Genomic DNA, 25,496 nt, shown 5'->3' with positions numbered 1-25,496 from the left:
ATTATCAACTTGCACTACCTCCAAATGTGAAAGTCCATGATGTTTTCCACGTTTCATTACCTAAAGGGTATACAAAGGATTTTGACCATGTTATTGATTGGTCTAAATTGTAGGTTGATCCTTAGTGCATATTGCAGCCAAAGCAGCTCATGCTCAAGAAGAGAGACATACAACAACTTAAAGTGTAGTGGAAGCACTTCGGGCCCAAACAAGCTACGTGGGAGATGGCGGATCAGATGTAGGCCATGTATCCTTCTTTTTATTCTGTTGGAGGCAAAGAAGCTTTGGTATGATGTCTGGTATAAGTTTGATATACGTTTTGTTGGTGTCTTGGTATGTACATAGGTATGTGGATGTAAATACCACCATGAGATAAGTTATAAATCTCCAATAAGCAATATGGTTGTTAGCTTGTCATATTGTCATGATGTTTTTCTTTTGAGTAGGTCATTCATTGTAAATACTACAACAAGATATATTTAAAACCACCATGGGCAGTATGTTTTCATTTTGGTGGTTTTTGTTGAGGTCTTGGTGTGGTTTAACACCGAGGATGATGTTCCCCAAGGTGGGGTGGTCTGTAACAACTCATGGTTAAAAGTTCACATAATAAAAGCTAAAAAAGGAAAAATAAGACCACGATTAAGGGAAACATATTCAAAGCTGAATATTGGGCAAAGATATCCTAGTGGGCATAACTGGATGTGTTTATGGGTAAGGGGAATTGGAAAAGGCAATGGTTAAGGCATTCAAAAGGAAAAAAGGTATTTTTGTAACATTAATTTATGAAAATAAAGAAAAACAGGAGAAAAGGAAGGTGAAAGGTGAGAGGTTGCATGTGAGGAGGAAATTGAAGGAAAATAATGGGAAATGAAGGAAATAAAGACCTCATTGATAAAAATGCTTATCAGGATCACTTTGTATCCTTTTTTCAATTCAATTTTGGACTTCTCTCATTATTCGCTTTCACTCACTCTCTTGGACACTTAGAGTTTTCTTGGAACATTCTAGATTTGGAGCAAGGAAGGGAGAAGTAAGCAAAGATAGGATAAGAAAAGGAAAGGAATGCAAAGATCAAGAATAGAGGAGAAGGATCGGGTAACTTCATCAGGAATAATTTAGGCAACATATTGCAGGTGTGATTTCGTAGATAGTTTTGACATGCATGGCATTGCATGTTGGTATATGGTTCTCTTCTTGTCGATGGCATGGTTTTGCCAGGTTATGATAGTGTTTTCAACCTTTCCTTCACTTTTTTAGCATAGTGATGGTGTGATGGGATTGTTTTCTTGGCTTTGAGCTTTGGAGTTTCCATATGGTTTCAGAATTTGGGGCAAAGGTGTTCTAAGGAAATTCCCCAAAGGCTTAGGAATTCCTTGACTGGTTTTGGCGGGATAGACGATAAAGCATGAGGGTGGAGTCTCGGTTTAGTGCCTAGTGATTCAGTGTGGACTGTGATAAATCATGAGAGAGTAGTTTCTGAGTTTGGGTAGGAGTGATCCAATGGGGATTGTGGTAATTCTTCAGAGACAATAAGATGGAAAATTCCTCAAGGATAATGATGGAGTCCAGAGATATTCCTAGATTGGTTTGGTTTTGTGATCTTAGTGTCGATTTTGATGAGATCACAGTTTGGTGAGGGTGGAGGTTATTTAACATCTAGATTCCCTTGGTTTTTTTTTGGATTGGTTTATCCATGAGTTCCCACATTCATGCTTGGAATATGGCACATGGTTGACTAGCTAAAAGAAATATTTGGTTCAACCATGTCTACAGTCAAGTGGTATGTGAAGGTCTTGAACTTGGTCAACTTTGAATATGTTTAATGAAAGATAAGTTATATTCCATTTCTACTTTTTAATATGTGGCTTTAATGGTTTTTATCTCATTGTTATTTTCATGGTTTAATGTTAGTTCTAAGCCTAGTTCTGTGACTGGTAATAGTCATGGTTATTTCTTGTATTTACTTGTAACTGAAAGGATAATGGATGCAAGACATATGTGGAAACCCCAAACCTGGTTGACCTTGCCTATGCTTAATGAAAGCTAAGTTCTCTTGCTTTTGCACTTGTTAATACGTGGCTTTAATGGTTTTTATCTCATTGTTATTTACATCGTTCAATGTTGATTATAAGCATGGTTATGTGACTGGTTATAGTCCTGGTTATTTCATGTATTTATTTTTAACTGATAGCATAATGGATGAAAGAACTAATTAATGTCAATATTGTTAAAGGAAGATGGTGTTGATCCTTCTTGTCAATTATCATATGAGTTATCAGTCATTTATGCTCTGTCCTATATTCTTTTCCTGTAGATTACATTGATGGCAAGTATTTGATGGAATGCCAATCCTAGTTGGGGACAGTCAGGCCTAGTCCTGGAGTCAGTTTTTGATTTGTAAGTATTTTCATCATGTAATTTATTGATTCGGAAAGATACAAGGGTTTCTGGGCAATGAACTAGATTTTGGGCTTAAAAAGTGGCATAAATCTTGATGCCTTAGGCACAAGTCTGAGGTGAAATGTCCCTATATGCATGCATACCCATGTCATGTGTGTGTCATAAGGTTTTCAGATGCACCCTTATCCATATCAAGGGAGCATCTAGGGGTTTAGTGGTCTAAAAGCTTAGTGGGAGCTAAGGGTTGGTCAAGGGAATGACTGTGATGCCTTGTGCGAGTCCTGTAGCAGGTGAAAAAGGTCTGGTATGGTGTGTTTTTGTCGGTTACACTTCCTTAAGGCCACTTAAGAGGTCCAATCATATCATAGTAATGTATCATCACATTTCTACCCCAATTTTCTCATCACTTGGGTAGATGTGGGAGGAGGGCATTACACACAATCTCTAATTGGGATGCCACAAGATTACCTTAAACTCATACCATGGTTCACTAGAGAGGATGATGCTTCAACCCAAAAGGATATAGATACATTATGTGAATTTGATGAGAATTTGAATGTAGAACATGTCGATATAGTATTAAGACTCTTTTTTCTATATTTAACAGAGAGTCTAGGAAATGGTTCAAGATTCTACCAAATACTTCAAATAATACCTGGGAGGAGATGGAGAACACATTCATGAAAAAATTGGGGGAGAAAAGGCATCATTGGTATATTGTTAAAAAAATTAATGCAATGAATAAAAAACGTAATTAATATGTTTCATAATTTATAAAGAGGTTTATTAAATTATACAATAATATTCCTACTAAAATTAAACTCCACAAGTTGTTTCCAAAGTGGTTTTTGTTGCAGCCTTCGAAATATAGTTTTACAAAGAAAGAATGTCTCGTACTCTAGACAACATCCAATTAGACTCCCTAGAAGTTGATGCAAATCTAACCTTGATTAAAAAGTGGAAATGGAATGTTGAATATGGTGATAGTAGGAGAGGAAGGAAGAAGCTAGTTCTTCAGACCATGTAAACGAAACCCAAGAACACAAGTTATAGGAGATGAATAATATGATAAGGAATTTATCTAAAAAACTGATAAAAATGGAGCTAAAGAACAAAAACCCTCATCAAATTCAACTAACGCCTAACAAAAATACTAACCCCCAATATAGGAGGCCACCCTTGCAAGTCTTGCAAAGAGAGGGAAATGATCAACATGATCATATTTAGGCTCCTTTATATTTGGAACATGATCATGAGGAGATGGTTGAAGAAACTATAGAAGTTCAAGAAACTCAGTTCTCTTCTCTCCCAGAGGGAGAAAATGAACTAGAAGCACATGCAGGAGAAGGGGGTGATCTAGATGCCCCACTCAATGATGATGAAATAGATAGTTATTGAAAACATTTTGTTGACTTCATGCAATCCCACTTTCATAGGAAATATGATCTTGGGTCATCTAGGAAAAGTTCCAGGGGTAAATATAAGAATGAAGAAACTCTTCATCCAAGTTCCCCTAAGCCAACACATAAAGGGAAGAAACCACTCAACCCTGTTTCACCAACCAGGAAAGAATGCCCAATCATATTCCTAATAAGTTTGGAGCCTTCAAAATAAAGCGATTTCTCCCAATGATAAATCCAATATTCAATGAGAACAAAGAACATGTTGAGTCCGCTAAAATTGATAAGAATCCCTCTACCTTAAGACTTAAAAAAGTGTTGGAGAAAGTCAAGATAGTTGTCCCTTTGATTGAATTATTGAAACAACCTAGTTACAAATCTCAAGTGTCTTAGTTTATTAGTTCAACCACCACTACTCCCTTGCAAGATAACCTTAACCTATAGGAAGAGAGGCCTATGGATATGTTTGGCCCCCATGTCGAGGAGAAGGAGTGTGCCACTACCTGATTCTATGTCACCTTGGTGATTCATGACTTGCTACTACATAATTGTATGATTGAATGAGGAGCATCTCATCACTTAATGCCATTATATATGAGACTACAATTGGCACTGCAGATAAAAAACCATAAAAAGATCCATACTCATTTGATTCCAAAATAGAAAAGTGTAAGGGTATGATTAAGGATTAGTAGTGAAGTTGGCTGAAATGCCAGTAAAAAGTGTAGTAATGGATATTGTAGTTGATAACATCCCTCCAAAATTTGGTATGCTTTTGTCTAGGTCGCCGGGAATGAAAATTGGGGCATCCATTAAATTGGATTTAACATCTGCTAGCATTCTTGTGTTTGGTGGAGAGGATCATCGATTAAATAGGGCATATAGATTCGTGAAGACAGTTACCAAGGAAAATAGTTCAAACAATGGTCCTATGTATGATAAAGAGAAATATTTCTCTTGTCTACTACTTGAAGAAGATGATTAAATTCCAAGAGACACCTAGGTGGAATTCTTTTCTCAAATCAGTAACAAATCATTGGAATGAGGTCAAGTTTGGAAATTTTATTTTGATGGTGCCTATTATAGGGAAGGAAATGGGGTAGGTGTGTTTTTGGTGTCTCCAGAAAGTAGCTTGATCCCTCTATCTTTCAAACAATAATTTGAGGCCAGAAACAATGTGACTAAATATGAAGCTTTGTTGTTGGGGTTGTAAGCTACTAAAAAGATTAATATTGGGTGCTTGATTGTGTTCAGGGATTCAAATCTAGTGGTGAATCAAGTAGAAAATCAATGTCAAACCAAATATCCAAGATTGCATTCCTACAGGAATGAAGTACGAGATTTGGTTTTTCTTATCTTTCAATATTCAGTTCCTTCCCAAAGAACGAAATAGGATGGTTGACTCTTTGGAAATACCTCCTAGTAATTTCAAACCCCCTCAAAACACATTACTCAGATAAAAATATGAGGTCATCTATAGGCCTTGAATACTAGAAAATGTGAAGTACTAGTCAGCCTTTGAAGATAAAGAACATATCAAATACTTTATGGAGGTCGTTGAAGAATTCTCAAACTCGGTGATTGATCAGGAGGACAAAAAGATAACATATGCACCACAGACCAATTGGGGGGAATCTATTATTGGTCAGAAAAACTTCCAAATAAAGGGAAATACCATCCCTGGAGGGTTGGTTCCATTGGAAAGGATTTTCAACCCAAGTGATGTGGTTGATAAGCCAACTAAACAAGAGCTTGAGGAAGATGTGGAGGATTGTAATATTGGCGCAAAAGCAAACCCTAGAGTCATCAACCTAGATAAATGAATTACAAGGGAATATGAACAAATATATATTGACCTTTTCAAGGAGTACATGGATGTGTTTTCTTTTCCATATGATGATTTCAAGACTTTTGACACCAGTTTCATACATCACGAAATGCCTATAAAACTGGAGTGAAGTCATATAAGCAGAAGCTCAAGAAAATTAATGGTTTGTTAGTCCCATTTATTGAAAATGAAGTTAAGAATTTATTATAGGCTAAGATTATTGTGCGTTTGAGGTACTCAGATTGGGTACCATATTTATTCCCTGTTAGGAAGAAATACAGGGAAATAAGGCTATGTGTAGATTTCAAAAATTTAAATAAGGCCTCACTGAAAGATAAATATCCTCTACCTAAAATGGATTATATTGTGCAGAAAGTGGTAGGTTCTACCCAAATGTCCATGATGGATGGTTTCTCAGGATACAACTAAGTCACTATACACCTTGAGGATCACAAGAAAACAAATTTTACTACGCCTTGGGGAATGTTTATGTATGCTAGAATACATTTTGGCCTCATAGATGTTGAAGCTACTTTTCAAAGAGCAATGGATATAGAATTTATTGGAAAGTGGGATAAATTCATAATAATCTATGTGGATGACATAATTGTTTTCTATAAACTAGATCTAGAGTACCTCAAGCACTTGCAACTCACTTTTTTAAAATGTAGAAGGTATGGTCTGTCCTTAAACCATAAGAAATCACAATTTTCTTTAAGTGAAGGGAAGCTATTATACCACATTGTGGCAAAGGAAGGAAAAAATAATGATCCCAAAAGGGTGGAGGATATTAATAATATTCCATTGCCAAGGAATGGAAAAGAAATTTAGGTTTTCTTGGGCAAAATAAATTTTGTAAGAAGATTTATACCAAACTATGATAGAATTGTCAAAGGAATCACATAACCTTTCAAGTAGGATAGGCAAGTCAAGTAGACTATAGAATCCCGGGAGTCGTTCTCTAGATTTCAAAAAGATTTTATAGAAGCCCCAGTCTTAGATAGTCCACATTATCAAAGGCCATTCCTCATTTTCTCTTTTTCCTCTCCTAACACAGACCCAATTGTTTTATTATAGAAAAATAGTGAAGGACAAGGACAACCAATTGTGTTTTTCAGCTAGGTGTTTCATGTTGAAAATGAAATAAGAAAATACTAATTTAATTTTTCCTTGAATTAAATTAGGAATTAAATTATAATTATGTATCTCATGAAAACTTGTACTAGTTAACTAAGTTAATTTGACTTAGTTAGCTCAGTTAAATTCGAGTTGAGGGTCTAACTAGAATCATGTAAAGTGTCTCTTGCAATTAGGAGCACTGGTTGAGTTTATTTTGAGTTGTAATTATTTAATTCAATCTTAATGAATTAAATTAAGTTAAACTAGTTCCAGCTGATGGAGGAATTAGTGGGAGATCAGAAACAGTTGTGTGTGACCAACAACAATATGATGTAACCAACATCAATGGGGTGTAACTAACTGTAGTAGGGTGCAACTTATAGTAGTGGGGTGTGAATTATTGTAGTGGGGTGTAACTTGTGGTATTGGGGTGTAACCTATAGTAGTGGGGTGTAACTAGCACTGATCAGTAAACTGAAGATTAACTCATAATTAACTCATCTATGTCAGATCAAAGAATGACCTAGTTGAGATTAGAGTTCAGGGGAAATATACTATCAGTTGTATAATCATTTTGAATTGTACAGGTGGTGCATGTAATGAGAGGAAGACCTATGAGGATTTCACTTTTCATATTTGTGGCTTTTCCCAGTTAAATATGGACTAATTCTGAAGGGAGCAACACAAGGAAACGGGTTCTTGAAAGGAAGCATAATTCACTAAGGATTGGCTTGATCTTGTCTGGGAAGTAGTGAGATAGATAGAGATAGTGCAGAGGTTTCTTGAGATTGTGCAAAGCGTTATAATCTTCGTGTTATGTGTGATTGAATTCTTTCTCTTATATTCTTCATGATTTCATCGATTGTTTATTGCTTTCACTGATGAGTAGAGTAGATTCAAGTCAATTGTTTTAGAATATTATAATCTTCAGTTTGAATCTAGAAGGAATTTCCACATGATACAAGAGCTTAAATCAATATAGAAGAGGAGAATACTAGTTTGTGTTTTCCAGGAGAAATAAAATTTGTAGTATCATACTTCAAAGCCAGAAAGATATCATTCTTGTTGGTGTCCCAAATTTCTCTATTTTTACCCCATTTCCATAAACTTTAACCTCTATTTTATCTCCACTTAACCCTCTCATTCCTGCACTAGTCCAAGATACTCATATATTCCTACATATGCTTCGTATTTCATAATTAAGATTTATTAAGTTCTTTATTAATTATTTTACATAGATGTCATGCATGTTAGTATCTCTTGTAGCTTATGTTTAATTTCCTAAAAGTAATTGAAGAACTAAGTGTTAATTATTAGTTAGCATGATCAGTGCAAGTAGATTCCTCCCCCACTAACGGTGTTGCTCCGAGATCTCTATAATAGTTCGAATCCTTCCATGTGGGCATTTTGATCCATAACTCCTAGTTCAGTTGTTGACTAACTGAGGTTGGATATCGGTGGCATATAGTCAGGGATACATGCTAAGGATGGTCTACAGCCAGCGAAGTTCACGTTCCATTATATCTATTAGCCAGTTTTGTAATATTGGTTGTTAGTTTGTTCGTCCGAAAGGCTTGAATAAGGAAATACTATAACTATTAGAATTGGGCTAAGGCTGAAAGACTGTATAAAATGTAGACTGTAGGAAGAACCAAAGGAGTGATCTAAGTTTTAATTTCATTCACTATGTAATTTTGTATTTCCCTCGGCTCTGGGCTGGAAATGCGCCATCATGTATATTTCTTGATCAAGTTAATACAAGTAACTCGCCATGTTATCTACACGTCGTTTCTAACTTACATTTTATGCTTAATTGAGTGCTGAATCATTTCTTTTCCTAAACGGGAAACGAGCTGGTTGGCTAGGGCTCAATCACCCAGCTCATTTACCCTTTTGCTTTCACCATTTAAAAGGTCTGTGTAAACAATTATTTGTAGTTGCATGGTTTGAATAGTTCTTATATTTATTTCAGAAGTTCTGAGATAAATTTATTTCGTATTTAAGTGTGAATGGATCCATAGTTTGGAAGTTGATTGAGATTATTTATTTCCTGTAATTCCTTTCTTGCAATTATTGTCTTGGTTTGCTTCTACTTGGGTCATGCAGGAATATTTTTCCTGTACCAGTGCATGTAGATTCCTGCGCTCGAGTTTATTCATTTACTTCACAAAAAATGTTACATTTCTTATTATCATTTCAATTATTCCTCCAAGCAAAATTATTTTTAAATCTAGTAATCATTCTTAACATTAAGAGTATACTTCTGAAGGATCTGAGGATGTTTATATGAATTAAGAAAGGACGTTATTACAAACACTTTACACTTACATTTTATGACTTAAGAAAAAGAACAGAAACATTACAAGCGAGTTGTCGAAGCTAGCTGATGCATGTAAATTACTTTGACTGTTGCTTCGGTTATTCCATATTTATTTTTCTTTATGAAGTTGACTTTCATTGCAAGGTTCAACTAATTGAAGCATTTCTTTTCCATAAATAATTTATCTCAGGATTTAGTTTGCAATTGCAATTATTTTGAACACGTCTTTTAATTCTTTCGAAAGTAAATAGGAAACTTTGGTGAAGGATGCTCTGTCTCGATGAAAGAGTTGGTCTTTTGACACAGGAATAGTGTGCTCTAAGCCCTAAATCTTAGAGCACCTCCACAAAAACAAAAGTACTAGACCTACACTAGTGCAAACATATTGCAATAGTGCAAGAACAAGTTGTTTGTGTAGAAGGAAAATCAATTGGGAAAAAGATCTCTACAAGGGCCCACTTGTCAAGCTGTGAACCATCTATACTGGAGATAAACATAGTATTTCATTTTAGCATTTAATATTTCTTCTAGTTGTGTGAAAGTTCCTTTACTTGATTTCCTTGAAAATTATTCTTTTACATTCCTCCACTAGAGTCGCTTTGGTGACGATTGCCTTTAAAATTGTTTTCTATACGATTTTGCAACATTTCATTTAAGAAGTAGGATTAAGAATTCGAAAATTTCATACCACTTCTAGCATTGGCTGTGCTTCTTCTCTAAGTTTACGAAACCCCCGGGTTGACAATTAAGTGTTCATGAGTTTTCTTAAGTGCAATTCGTGCACCCAACAGTTCTAGGGGTTGAAAGTTGAATATTCCCTTGAGGATAGTTAAAACTATATTTCTTGGAAGGAAATGATGGAGGTAGTGCTGGAAGACAACATGCTTAATTAATTCATAGACAAAGATATTGCTAAGCCAGTTGATGTTGAGGATCTAGCATGGTGGAGAAAGTTTGTGTCAAAGTCGAGAAGGATTATCCTAGAACGAGTTCTAGATCATATTGTGTCAAACCTCCACAATAAGGAAACTCCATTTGCAATGTGGAAGTCCTTGATAAACGTTTTCCAAAGAGATAGTGACCATAGGAAGCTAGCACTGAAGGACAAACTCAGTGTAGAGTATGAATGTTGTCCTACCATGGCATCCTTTTGCCCAATAATCCTCTCTTTCTCATATATATTTACCACTTAATAAAGCAATATCTAAGAGGTTTTGATTAAGGTATGAATTAGTATGTTCTCCTATTTATATTCAACCGTATACCCTATTGTTTTGATTAAAAGTTGTAGTTAGCTACCAAACCAGTCTGTTTCCACAACTAGTCCATGATTATACAGTTGTCTTCATTGTTCGCAAGGTTCCAGAGTTCCAGGTCAGTAACAAAAGGTGTGGATGGATGGAGGATGACTCCCTCATGGATACCTTCCTATCCACTGAAATTTTTTTGCTAAAAGAGCCATAAGAGATCACAGTAAACTCTGAGTCAACCACCTGAATAACGCAGAATAAAACCCGAAATGAGTTGAAACCTTATCATTTTTATTTCACAATAAAAAAATGACAGTTTCATGATATAAGTTTATACAGGATTAAGATATATTAGGCTTATGATCTTCATACAGTTATGCAAAGAGACCTGCTATAAAGTTAATGGCCGCACTGTTATTTGGGTGCGCGCAGAATGATATGTTTTATGAACAGTTCATGAATTTCATGTGAATGAATTTTGTTTTTTTGTGCAAGCATTGTACTAATTTGAAGCTTTGAATTGCTATATGGAGGCCCCCTACAAACAATGGTAGGTTTTAACCAAATACAATCTGATTTCTTTTAATTATTCAATTGCTTTGGTTTGTGTAATAGTGTTGTATAATGATCTTGAATTGTTATTTTCATAAGAGCTTTAATTTTCTTTATACCTATATTAGCTTGTTATTTACTTTTATTTATACTCGGTACTGGATAGTTATTTGCTTTTCTTAGTTTCCAACATAATTTAAGTGTGTTCAATTCATAGAGGTTTCTTGGATTACTCTATTTGAGCATAAATTGAACAAGTGAGAACACCTCTCCTAAACAATTGAGTTCAACGGTATTCCTTCATAGCTCCTCGAGTAAGGTTTCATTTTTCACTTAGAGAATTAAGAGCTGCAGCAAAGAGATTTAAGATCAAATCCCAATAATCTAACATAAGTAAAATCACCCTCACACCATCCACAAACTGATTGGATAGAGATTAATTCCTAGGAAACCTAATCAACATCCCTCAGAATTTCAACACTAATACAAATGGCAATCATTGCCCCATATTATGTTTAGACCTTGACAAATACATATGACCTAGTGAACAACTTCTAAGTGCATATTGTGTACCTATACTTCATCATTCTACACACCCTGGTTGACAATTTATGATTGCCAATTCAAGGACATTGAATTGACCAAACATTTTGGCGTCGCTGCCGGGAAAGTACAATTAGAAGAGAAAAAAAAAAAAACAAAACCATAATTAATTTAAAACATGATGTGATTAGGGATAGAAACTCTAAGGGTATATTTGTAGGATGAGGAAGAAGTTTAATTCCTACAAATCCACTCACTCCACCACAATTTCAAGATTCCACACCACGTACTCAAACTCGAATTCCATTTTGAGGTGGACAAAGATTTCTTCAAGTATCAAGATCATAAATTCAATCCAAAACTTCACCTACTTCTTCTATTGAAGTTGTAATTGAAGAAAATCCTACAACCCCAACCACAGGAGTAATCTTTCTATCCCCCACTGGCAAACAAATTGTGGGAGAAGAATTAAACATTCCTAGTGAAGATAAGTAATTGGAAACTTATTCTTAACAACCTTTCATAGAAGACCCATAAAGATTAGAAGAACACTATCTTATCTCTGAGGAATCTATCATGGCCGAAGAAGAAGGAGAAGTATACAATGTCCATGGTGAAGGGGATAGGATTTTAGGCAGAGGAAGAGGAAGAGGTAGAGGTAGAGGAGCGGGTAGAGGCAGAGGAAATCAATATGCTTCAAGATTCCCTATTCTTGATGAAGATACAACCCTCACAATGAAAAATATATCACCCTTGATTCTTCCTAATTTCCATGGGAAAAGAAACGAAGATCCGGAGACATTTCTCTTTGAATTTAAAGTATTATGCAGATCACATGACTATCTACATGATGGTCAAAAGTTGAAATTTTTCCTTACCACATCAAAAGACTCATCATTAAAATGGTTCATGAGTCTAGGCATGCCTTCCATAACAACATGGGCATAGATGAAGGAGGCTTTCTTCGGAAAGTATAGAGATTATTGTATGCTTAGTTACCTTAAAGATGAAGTCCTCAAAATGACACAGAAAGAAGATGATAACCTTGAAGACTTGGTAGAAATATTTGTTTATAATATTAAAAGAGAAAAAATGGATAATTTGGAGAAGAATCATTAAAATCTCTTTTACTCAAAGTCATTAAAGATGAATGCATCGATCTACTTAACCTAACAGGAAAAGGAGATATTTCCCAACTACCATTTGTAGATATTTGTGATTTATGTGTAAATATCTCAAGGGGAAAAGAAAGAGTTGTAAAGAGTCCTAAAGACCCTCTCTTATCAAGAATAAACAAGTCCGTAGCTAGGATAGTTAGTAGGGCAGAAATAGGAAATCTACTTGACACCTATAAAACATATATTTTAGGGAGCTTAAGCTAACAAATAGACACCCTTAAAATACAAAACAAGAAAAATTCTGAAAATGTTGCATTATCTTCTGTCCCAAATTTCAGAAGAAACATGCTCTGAGAGAGTGTCCCTTAGACTCAAAATCCATACAATGTTGTGTCATATGTGTAGATAATCATGATACAAAGGAATGTCCATCCTTACCAGGTCTTAAGGTTGTATTCAATGATGAAGGAGTCTCAATACCAATATACCCTCTCTATTTTATAGCTAAAAGTCGATGGAAAAATCCCCAACCAAATCAACCACAAGGATTTAGACGACAACCATTTGGCCAATCTTCACAAAGTAATTGGAATTCAGCTTGGTAGCCTTGGGCTCTGCCATAATCACAACTTTGGAATCAAGGATGGAAAAATCCTTATGGAGCCTATGCCCAATATCAACAATACTCACCATCCTACATTCCACCACAATTCTTAACCCTGTCTAATCAAATTGCTCAAACCAATCAATTACCACAAGTCCTAATACAAAGTCAAAACCCACAACTTTCCCTACCATTTCCACAAAAATCAAATCAATTAATTATTACCCTCTCAACCACTTTCAAATCCTAATAATAAACTACCACAACAACCAGTATACAACATGGAGGGTAAGAATCCTCAAACTTATGTAATAACCCCATTAGACCTAAACAATGTCAAATTAAGGTCTGCAAGGGTATTACCAAAAAAACCTCCTGTTATCATTTAAAACACAAAATCGGATCTTCAAAAACATAAGAATCAATAAGAAGAAGGGGAGACCTCTCTCCCTCAGAAAGGAATTAGACAAGCAGAAGAAATTCTAATAAATTCTCCCATCATAGAAAAACTTGCAATATCAGTTAAACCACCTTTCTAGAAAGGTTGAAAATGGATGAAGGAATAGAGAAACAAATTATCTTGCCTGATTACAATATGATGGATGAAATGAGAAATGTTTGTATTAAGATAACTTTATTGGAAGCCATAAAAGAAATACCAATTTTCACAAAAATAATTAAGGAATTAAGTACACAACAATCAGGGAGAAGAAGAAAAGATATAAAAAGAATTCAGTTAGTCAGAAAAATTGCATACATTATGATGGGGAAGACGATAATAAAAAAATATTTAGACCCAAGAATCCCCATTGTAATAATTCACATCAATGGAACTGAAATACAAAACACACTAATTGACCTAAGGGAAACCATAAACATAATGAGCAAACAAGTTATGGACACACTTAGGCTTCCTAACCTTCAATACACGCCAACTTTGTTGCATTAGTAGATAGATCTGTTATTAAACCAGATGGTGTGTTATAGGATGTATGTCTATCCTTAGACTCTTGGGAATACCCTGTTGATTTAATGGTCTTAACACCCAAGAAAAATCTAGGAGGACATCCCTCAATTCTAGGAAGCCCTGGGTTGGCTACAATAGATGACTTCATCAGTTGTAGGTCAAGTGATATGTTTATCTCAAATGGAAATTCTTCAAATAAATTTACATTATACCCCCTACAAGAACAACAATAGATACAAAAACCGAAGAATGGGTAAAATATGGAGAAGACATACAACCTATTTTGGTCACTGAACAAGTAGAAGAGGAAGACAAACTTTCATATCTGCTAGAAAATAATGAATCTTCCTCACATGATGAGCATAGTAGAAATGAATATCTCACCTCCAAATAAGTATCATTGTTGTCTATGGAAAAAATTTCTAAATTCCTTGATAGAAATCTTTCCAGGAAAATCCTTAAATGTCAATGAAAACTTGGAAGACATTCAAAAGAAATAATTGATAGAAATTTTACAGAAACATTCTTCTACTTCTGCATGGGAATATACTGACATGAGAGGGATTGATCCTAAAACTTGCATACATCATATCTACATTGAACAAAATTCAGGACAAGTTAGACAACCTCAGCGAAGAATGAAACCAAATTTAAAATAAATTGTTATGGAAGAAATGCAGAAATTATTAAATGTAAATTTCATTTATCCAATATCTAACAATCAGTGGGTTTCGCCCCTAGTAATCGTTCCTAAAAAGAATGGAAAATGGAGAGTATGCATCAATTACAGGGAGTTGAATAAAGCAACATTAAAATACCACTTTCCGTTGCCTTTCATAGATCAGGCCTTAGATACTTTAGCAAGAAAAAATATTTTTCCTTCTTGGATGGGTTCAGTGGGTACAACCAGATTTAGGTGGCCCTTGAAGATCAGGATAAAACCAATTTCAGCTGTCCATGGGGAACGTATGCTTATCGGCTACTTCCCTTTAGGTTAGGTAATTCTCCCACAACTCTCCAAAGGGCAGTCCTTCACATTTTCTTTGACCTTATCCATGATTGTGTGGAAGTATACATGGATGATTTCACAATCTATGGGGATTCTTTCAATTAAACACTAGAAAACCTAGAGAAAGTCTTAATAAGATGTCAAGAAACAAACCTCTCATTAAGCCATGAAAATTGTTTCATGATGCTTAGTGAAGGAATTTTTTTAGGTCACCATATTTTTGGAGATGGAATTAAGGTAGACTCATCTAAGTAGAAGTCATTTCGAAGTTATCAGTGCCAAGTTGTCAAAAGGATGTCAGAAGTTTTCTTGGTTTTACCAGATACTATAGAAGATTTATAGAAAACTTCACAAAAGTTTCATACCCACTCTTTAAATTACTTACAAAAGACTGTGAATTCAGTTGGGATTCTGAATTTCAAGTTGCCTTTGAAACATTGAAAAAGAGAATTTCTGAAGCACCCATTTTAAAAGGACCTGGCTAGAAATTGCCTCTCCATATCTCAATTAATGCTTTGGATTCAGCCTTAGGAGCTGTTTTAGGAAAAAAAGACCTCAGTCCTTATGCTATTTATTATACTAGTAAAAATTTAAACCCTACAGAGTTAAATTATACTATAACCGACAAGGTGTTCTTAGCTATGTTTCATGCCATTAATAAATTCAGACATTATATAACTGGCTATGAAACTTTTGTCCATACAAACCATTCTACCATTAGATACCTAATGAATAAACTATTCACTAATGGAAGAATAACCAGATGGCCCCTACTTTTACAAGAATTCAAAATAACCATTTGAGATAGGACAGGAAAACAAAACACAATTTCCTATTTTCTATCTAGAATACAAAACGAAAACAATGGTTGACCCATAGAAGATAAATTTCCTGATGAATATATTTTTACAGTATCTACTAAATGACCTTAGTATGCAGATATTTCTAACTATTTGGCCACAAGAAAAATGTCATTTCATTTAACTCCTAGAGAAAAAAAAAGAATACTCCACAATAGCACATTGTACTCATGGATAAATGAGGAATTATATAAGATAGGACTAGACCTCATCATCAGAATATGTGTTTGGGAGGACAAAATACCAGAGATACTAAAAGCCTGTCATGATGAGCCATGTGGAGAACATTTCTCTGATAAGAGAACCTCTTACAAAATATTGCTTTTAGGATATTATTGGGCTTCCGTTTTCAGGGACACTAAGGAATATGTTAAGAGATGTGATAGTTGTCAGAGAATGGGCAAACCTACTACTTCAAATGAGATACCATTGCAACCACAAGTACTGATCGAACCATTTGAAAAATGGGCACTAGATTTGTTGGACCAATCAGCCCACCTTCAAAGCAAAAGAAATATAATCTGGTATGTAATGATTATGTCACTAAATGGGTAGAAGCTAAAGCACTTCCTTTTGATACTGAAAATACTGTAGTGTCATTTCTTTTTGAGGATATTTTTACTCATTTTCATGTGCCAAGAGAAATTGTAACAGATCAAGGGACATAGTTCACATCCAGACTAGTGCAGAAGCTTATGGACCAATCAAGATAAAACATCAGAAGTCAACTCCATATCATCCACAAGCCAATGGACAAGTTGAGTCCACAAATAAAGTGATTGAGGTTATCCTTACAAAGACTGTACATTTACAAAGGAAAGACTAGGTGGAGAAACTTCCAAAAGCCTTATGGCCCTATAAGACTACACGGAGGAATACTACAGGACATACTCCCTATGGACTTGTTTATGGGGAGCAAGTCTTACTTCCAATAGAATTCCAGATCCAGACTTATAAGATGGCAGTCCAGTTAGACCTTGACTTGTCAGAAGCCCAAAAGCAAAGGATAACACAATTAATCGAGCTCGATGAAATCAGACAAGCCTTTCAGAGGACCAATTTAGTGCAAGAACATAGGTCAAGATGGCATGATAAGTACATTAAAGAAAGGAAGTTTCATCTGGGAGATTGGACATTACTATTTGATTCAAAATTCAAAGATTTTCAGGAGAGATTCCAAACCCATTGGCTTGGACCTCGTGATGTTTAAAGTTGATAATGGAAGTAGTTAGAATCATGGCTATTGATGAAGAAAGAACTCCTCTATTAGTAGATGGACATCGACTCAAGCTTTACACGAAACCATTAACAAAAGAGGAATTTGTTAAAATATTTTAGGATAATTTGGAACTGACGATGGTCAAGAAGAATTCTTCTTCATTTCCACGTTAGAAATTTTCATTCTATTTGTTAAATTATATATATCTAACAAAGACATAATAAATAAATTATATGTATATATGCATATATATATATATATATATATATATATATATATATATATATATATATAGATATATAGATATATAGGTATAGATATATATATCTAAAGCTCATCTACTAAAGATTTCTTTCTCATAAGCTACAAAAACAACAACTTTCCACAGCTTCGACAACAATCCGTAGCTTGGACAAGCTTCCGCAACTAAACAAATTTCTGCAGCCCAATAATTTTGAAGTCTAGAAGAATGCTTGGTGACCTGGATTAAAGGACAGTTGACAACAATGCACTTGTAGAAGCTTAAGGATAGCAAATAAGGTTACAAACAAAAAATTGAAGGTATGTGCTACTTTAATTTAACAATAGGAAAAGATATATAGCATGTATGAGTAAGGAAATATAGTAGTAAAGTGTAATCATTATAACCTAAGGGTAACGGTCATCTAACGAAGTGTCATATGCCACCACACTAAAAGTCATGTCACAACCTTGTGCCAGATTTGCCAAATAAATTACCAAACGATAAGTCTGAATGTGCCTAACAGTTGAATCCATTTCCATAATCCTCTCGATAACCCATCCATTCTTCCCTATTCCTATACTCCTCTATTCTTTCACAATCACTCCATCTTTTTTCTAGCTAGCGAACCCTATCAGTCCCATTTGCCTATCAAGGTAGCCAATCGTCGAGGCCAATCATCCTTCAGCATGGGGGTAATTGTTCGAACTGAGCCAGTAGGGAAGCAATTCCTATAAGGGTACTATTGGGTAGCGGAGGTCCTGTGTAACAGTTTTGGCGCATAAAGCCTACTAGTTAGGATAATAATATTGTAAATCTATGAAATATGAAGAGTGAGAAATGTAATAGGCCGAGTCAAAGTGTTTTCCGCCCAAGAAATAATATTGAAAAATAGAAAGTAAGTCAGCCTGCCCATGGTCAGTGGACCAGAGGAATGTATAAACAGAAGGTAGAAAGTAGTTTGTGTTGTGGATGAATCTTGGTGTTATGGTTGGGTAAAGACAGTATTTTCTGCATCTGTAAGTCCGAGTCACAGGTTTTGGTAGATAGATAGAGGCTCTATAGCCGTGTGCGTAGAGGCCTGGTAGAGTCCACAACTATGCGCGTGGACCCCTGCAGCTAACTGTGCAGGGGAGATCTAGTTGTATTGGCAAAGAGTTGAATAAAGATAAGTTGATTTTGAAATATTGTGTTTCTTCTGAAATTTTTTGGATCTGGTTAATTTCTGGTTTAAATATGTATTTGATCTGTGCACTTATGCTTGTGTTTTAACTTTATGCAAATCTATAGCATTTCCGGGTGCGCGCATTGGTTATCTCTATTAAATGTTTGCTTAAAGACTGTAAGAAGTAGATCTGATCTATAACAAACTCAGTATTATTAAGTAGTAAGGATTTTCCTTGTTCCGGATCTACACAAAGGTAGAGTGGAATGACACTATAGAACGATGCACGAATCATCCAGACCACATCAAGAAATCCCAAGGGTGTGAAAACCTGGTTCCAACACCTTCCCCTACTACCTCAGGTGAGACCTCAGTCTGCGCTCCGCGAAGTATTGCTGAAAGGGATGATAGCTATGGGATTTGTTTGGCTAATAACTCTTCAAAACCTAGGTCAAGCCCCAATAAGATAAAAAATGGTTTCGTTTCTAGGACCGAGATCTGCCTAAGGGATGTCTGATATTGGGATACAGGAACCATATGGAGAAAGAATCTGAGGATTGATTGGATCAGGAGTGGTACGAGTTCATAGTAGGTCCTAATATACCGACGCGCAAACCAGAGGTTAAACATGACAATAGCGATCCAGTTGTCGGTATCTAAAGGAGTAGGAAGTGAAGATCCAGAACAATTTTTCTTCATGGAAAGGGTAGTATGGGAAGAGAATGAAGCCATAGATGATAGCATCAAAAAGGCTACCTAGTTAGCGCGCCGCAGGACTGCGCGCTGACGTGGCATATAAAATACTCAAGTGATCACCCAAATGCGGGAACAACAGAGATCCAGGCTGAATTGAAAAAAGAATTTAGTCAGTCGAAATCATAAACGCAGTCGATCATATGGTTCAAGGAGATCGCGATGATGCCTGGTGAAACTCCTTGGAATCTAGATCAGAGATTGAAAAGTACAATCTGCGAGGCGAACATGACCCTATCAGATGAGCAACACTGCGCATGGTTTTGGGCATCATTGACACCACATTTGAGGATGGCACTATCACAACAAAAGATCTCAACACAAGATGAAGCGTTATAGATAGCGATGAGGTTGCACGAAAATACAATGCAGGATCTGGGGTTGGGAGTTCAGCAAATCCACATGCAAATACAAAACCTGTGTTTAGAAATGTAGAATTTAAAAAAAGAAAAGGCACCCCACCCAGATGCATGGGAGGAAGTATGGTGTATAAAGTCTCGAAGTCAAGGTCACGATAAGGATCACTGTCCGGTCTTTGCGAACTATATGGAAACGGGGGTCCAACACAGTAGCGATCAGAGGCACAAGCAGGGCCAAGCACAACACCCTCACTCTGGTGCATAATCTGTCAGGTGGGAGGAAAGCACAACATGGACAACTGCCAACTACTACCAAAATTTAACCAGACCTGCCAGTAGTTGTTTTGTAACTTTTGCAAATCAGTGGGCCACAAGGAGCAAGACTGTCGTAGTTCTCAATTATGGATGGACCAATCACCTACCTATAGAATGACGATTGAAGCGTGAGGTAAGGATCCAACCATGGTGATAGTGCACAGTGGGTTGTAGGGACATGGATGAGGATGGGAAGCAATGGGGCTAGGAAGCGGTCGCGGGTAGCTAATCTATTACAACTACAGTGGAACAAGACACTACACGTGGGAATGTACCAACCCGACTAGAATATCGTGCCTTTACTGAGAATAGATCGATCATGATATGATAGGTTGCCCTACAATGATAGCATAGATATGAGAGAAGAGGGTGGCACAACCTACGACGACGCAAAACTTCCAAATGATGAGGGCCGAACCACACGAGGAAGACCCCAACATAAGCATGGTACTCAGAGTTGGTGCAGCTACAAGGGAGGCTAAGAGGAAAGTAACCAAGGACGATGTCAAGGTTCGCAAGGAGACAAATCTGGAAGCCAGGAAGAGCTTGACAGAGGTCTCTACCCCAGGTAGTAAGGATCCACAAGAACTAGAAAGGGATCCCTCAATGCTAACTACCTTTTTAGGGACATGCATGAAATTGATTTGTGATAATAAGGCAGTTAAAGGATTACAAGAATTGATAAATAGGTGCGCAGGGTTGGGTGAACCTCTTGTGGTCTAAAAGTTTGGAAATAGGCGTCATGGACTGGGCGGTAAATGTGATTAACGGCGTAGATTGGCGACTATGAGATGGATCAGGTCATTCTGGACTAGGGCTCCGATGCAAGTGTACTACCTAAACAGACTTGGGAATGCATGGGAAATCTCACATTACAATGGTCTCCTATTCAATTGGAAATGGCAAATCAACAGAAGATCCTGCCCATGGGAAGACTGCAAGGAATTACAGTAGACATAGAAGGTGCAAGCACCCGACCAGACTTTGAGGTAATAGAAATCCTAGATGAAAGTAGCTCTTACCCTGCATTTTTAGGGATAGATTGGGCCACCGATATGAATGGGGTTATTAATTTGAAGAAGTATAAAATGATATTTGAGAAGAATTCACTCCGCATAGTCATTCCGGTAGGCGCAGCTGAATGACCACATTACACTTAAACTGTGTGCGACGAAGGAAGTGATGATGAGTTAGATTGTATCTACAAAATTACTATGTGAAATCAAGATTGGGTCAATCCAACTACAGAAGGAAGAATATCATGGGGCATGAAGAGTCCTACGCCGAAGATTCAAATGAGGAGAACAAGCGGTGGAATAATTGGTTGAACAGAGTAACCACATTAAACTCCAATATGATGACTAAGTCACTGTATTGCATCAAAGCTCAAGATCGCAAACTACTGATGTATGATGGGCTGACAATAGTAAACGAATTCTTGACCAGATTTGAAAGCGCGGTTCCAGAGCACCAATGGATTGATGTGTTAAGATGGGCATTGCGTGTGATGCCTACGCGTTGGTGGGGTGCACATGAAGGAACCCTCGGCGATTGGCGCAAATGTAGGTGCATGATGTAGATAAGATTTGGGAAGCTGGAACTACGAATAACTGAGAAATATGATGGATGTGATGACCCATGCAAGCACCTTACCAGATGGGTCCAAGCCTATGGAGAAGAGCCTCAAACAGAGTGGGTACACTTATTTTATCATACCCTGGATGTCATTCCAAGGAACTAGTGTACTGAAACCAAGCTCCGACATGGTACAGGTGAATAGGATATCTTGTGCGAAGGATTTTTGTTATCATTCCTCTTTGAAGATCAATGGATGGAGATGGTGGATGACGTGTTGTAGGTTGTCAAGGCTGCTATTTTCAAAATTCCATTGGAACCAGAAGAAATCATGCAGCTAGACTGGTTGTGACAGTTGAGCCAGGCCCTGGAATGTTACAATGTGTAGGTAGAAGATGATGAGGACGATCCTAGAAACATCAATATTCTGGAAACATAGGGATTTCACCAGGTTCGTGGACCAGAAATTAAGGATCCAGATATCACCACACCGTTACAAACAAAATGAGTAAACATCGGAACGAAGGAAGAACTAAAGTATGCAATGCTTGGGGACTATTGGGATGATGCCATGATGGAAAAGGTCATCAAACTGCTTCGAGAGTGTCAAGATTTATTCCCAACTAAAACCATGGAGTTAAAAGAGATTCTTGGTGAGCTAGGAATGATGAAGATAACCATGAAGCTGGATGTGAAGCCAGTTAAGCAGTGACCTTACTGGTTGAATCCAAAATACAAAGTGAAGGTCTGCGAAGAGATGGACAAGATGCTTGCAGTAGGAATAATTGAACCAGTGGAGGAGTTCAACTGGGTAAGTCCTATGGTTGTGCAGGAGAAAAAATAGAAAGGTGAAATTTGCATCTATGTGGATCTCTAGAAGCTCAATGATGCATGTGTTAACGATCTATTTCCAATGCCCTTTATAGATGAGGTACTAGAAAATGTGGGAGGACAAGAAGCCTACTCCTTTACGAAGGGCTTCTCAAGGTACTGCCTGATCAAGATTGTGTCAGAGGATAGGAATAAAACAACGTTCACTACCAAATGTGGCTGCTTTCAGTATACGGTGATGGCCTTTCGGCTAAAGAACGTGCCGGCAATATTCTCATGCGTCATGTAGCTGCCTTCAAGGAATTTATAAATAAGTTCTTAGAGGTATATCTTGATGATTGGACTGTATTTTGGCTAGTTAAGAAACATACTGCAAGCTTATGATTAATGTTGGATATGTGCTGATGACACCAGATTTCACTAAACATAAATAAGTGTACTTTCCTCATCCCCTTCAGGAACTTGCTCGGCCATGTGGTCTGTAGACAAGGCCTCATGGTGGATCTGACAAAGATTGTTGTTATAATCAATCTATAAGCGTCGTGAAGTGTGAAGAAGCTACGCACCACACTAGAACACACTGGTTACTATCAAAATTTCATCAAGAGCAATGTGCAGATCATGGAACCGATGGAACAATTGTTGAAAAAGGACACTACTTATTGTTGGAATGAGGAATGTAACAAAAGTCTGGAAATGCTCAAGGAAAAGATGGCATCAGCCTCTATCTTGTTCTTTCCAAAATGGGACATCGAATTTCGCGTACATTTGATGTGTCATGTATCACATTGGGCGCAGTACTCATAGAAGGAGCGAAAGGAATTGATCACCTGATCGCTTTAACAAGTTGACGATTATCCAAAACTGAGAAGAACTACTTCACTACAAAGTGGGAGGGACTGGCGATGGTGTGCACGCTCCAGAAATATTGCCACTACCTACTTGGAGGAGACTTTAAGATGTATACTGATCACTCTACGCTCAAATACCTAGTGAATAAGCTTGTGCTTGGGGGGTACATTTGTAGATGGTTTTTATTATAAGAATATGATTTTGAAGTCATCAAAAAACTAGGACGTCTAAACGCAAGCCCATATCACTTCTCCCTGATTGAAAATGACGAAGAGCCCACAAACTTAGAGGAAAGACTACCGAATGCATAGTTGTATGCAGTACATGCCGCGAATGGCCATTTTGAGGTTATAATCCACTTCTTAACCGCAGGAACCACACCGCAAGGATATTCTGTTCAACAAAACAAATAATTGGTGATACACACAACAGACTTCATTGTTATTGTACGACACCTCTACAAAATGAGTAATGACAAAATATTATGCATATATGTACCTAAATTCCAGCGAAGATAGATCTCGGCCGAAGCACATGGGGGGTTTTCCGGAGGACATTATGTGGGCCATGCCACAACACAGAAGATTCTTCGCACCAGACTATGGTGGCCAACTCTACATCAAGACTCAAAAGCATACTTTCAGGCTTGCGACGTATGTCAATGAATTGGGAAACCATCGTGGAGGGATGAAATGCCGCTCAAGCCATAGATGATGCTACAACTATTTGAAAAATGGGCGATCAATTTTATGGCGCATATCACACCTCCAAGAAATACGAGGGCATGCTATATCATCACAGTGACATAATACTTAACCTGATGGGCAAAAGCACAGCCATTTAAAGACTATACGACCCCTGTAGCTGCGAAATTCGTGTTCGAGAATGCGTTAATGCAATTTGGATGTCCAAAAATTCTAATGGGTGATCGCGGAACACATTTTCTAAATGAGACTATCAGCGCGCTCACTGAGGAATTTCATATATATTATCAACAGAGTAGGCCATGTCATCCATAAGCAAATGGGATTGTTGAAGCATTTAACAAAATTTTGGAGACAATGTTGACCAAGGTATGTAATGTGCAGCGAAAAGATTGGGATTTGAACATATCTGTTGTGCTATGGGCATACTGAACAATGTGCATGAACCTAACTAGCAAGACACCTTTCTAGTTAGTCTATGGCAAAGAAGTCATCATGCCAATGGAGTACATTTTCCCCAGTTTATGAATAGTAATAGTGACAGGTATGGCTGACCATGGAGCTTTGGAAGAAAGGATCACGCAACTAGAGGAACTTGAAGAAGAGCGATTTTTGACAGAATTTCATTAGCAAGTACAGAAGCAGCGAGAAAAAGCCTGGCATGATTGCCATATCAAAATGTGCACATTCAAATAAAATGATCTAGTATTACTATACGATAGGAAGTTCGAGAAATTTGCTAGCAAACTCCGCAGGCATTGGTTCGGACCCTATGTAGTTAAAGAAGTTACAGATTGAGGTGTGGTCCACCTTGCCAAGCTTAATGAAGACCCCTTCCTAGGACGAGTAAATGGTAGTTTCTTGAAGTTGTACATGAGTGGATTGACTGCCTGAATAACCACCCAAAGGACAGTGTCACTGCTCCAGCCAATTGAAAGAGAGAGCGGGACGATAAAGCAGTCTGGGGGGAAGCTGTGTGACAATCAGGGAGCACATAGATTTTCTTTGTCACAAGGGTCACAATTGTGCAGAAAAGGATGCACTGCTACATTTAAAAGAAGAAAGGTGACCGTTGCTTCACTATTCATGAGAAGATGTCTAAGTTATGGAAAAAGGGAGTGGGCGGTGGGCAATTAAGAGACGAGGTACAAACTAGATCTGGAATGATCTGTCATAGGCTTAACATGAGGGCACTAGAACAGGCGGGAGTCAATGAATTTGAATTTCAAAACACTTATAAATCATAAGGGGCATCCACCGAACGAGCTGCACTTTTGAGAACAATAAGCGATTGTGCCTTCCCGCCGCTATGGAACTATTCATTATCTACGCTGAAGGGGTATGCCCGAGTGTTGTGATATGGCCATTGAAGATGCACAAATTTATGAGGATCACATTGTTGATAGCTGTGAGCACCCCTCAGAATGTAGCATCGATGGTCGAGGATATACCAGAAATCTATAAACACGAAGCAAAACTAGTCCGGATGTCATTGCCTCACCCATGGGC

The sequence above is a fragment of the Pinus tabuliformis genome, chromosome 1_1 (genome assembly GCF_031772625.1).
Source record: "Pinus tabuliformis cultivar Carrire ecotype Pingquan chromosome 1_1, CPIR1, whole genome shotgun sequence".
Taxonomy (NCBI): domain Eukaryota; kingdom Viridiplantae; phylum Streptophyta; class Pinopsida; order Pinales; family Pinaceae; genus Pinus; species Pinus tabuliformis.
The sequence above is the reverse complement of the archived record's forward strand: the minus strand, read 5'-3'. Positions refer to the sequence as shown.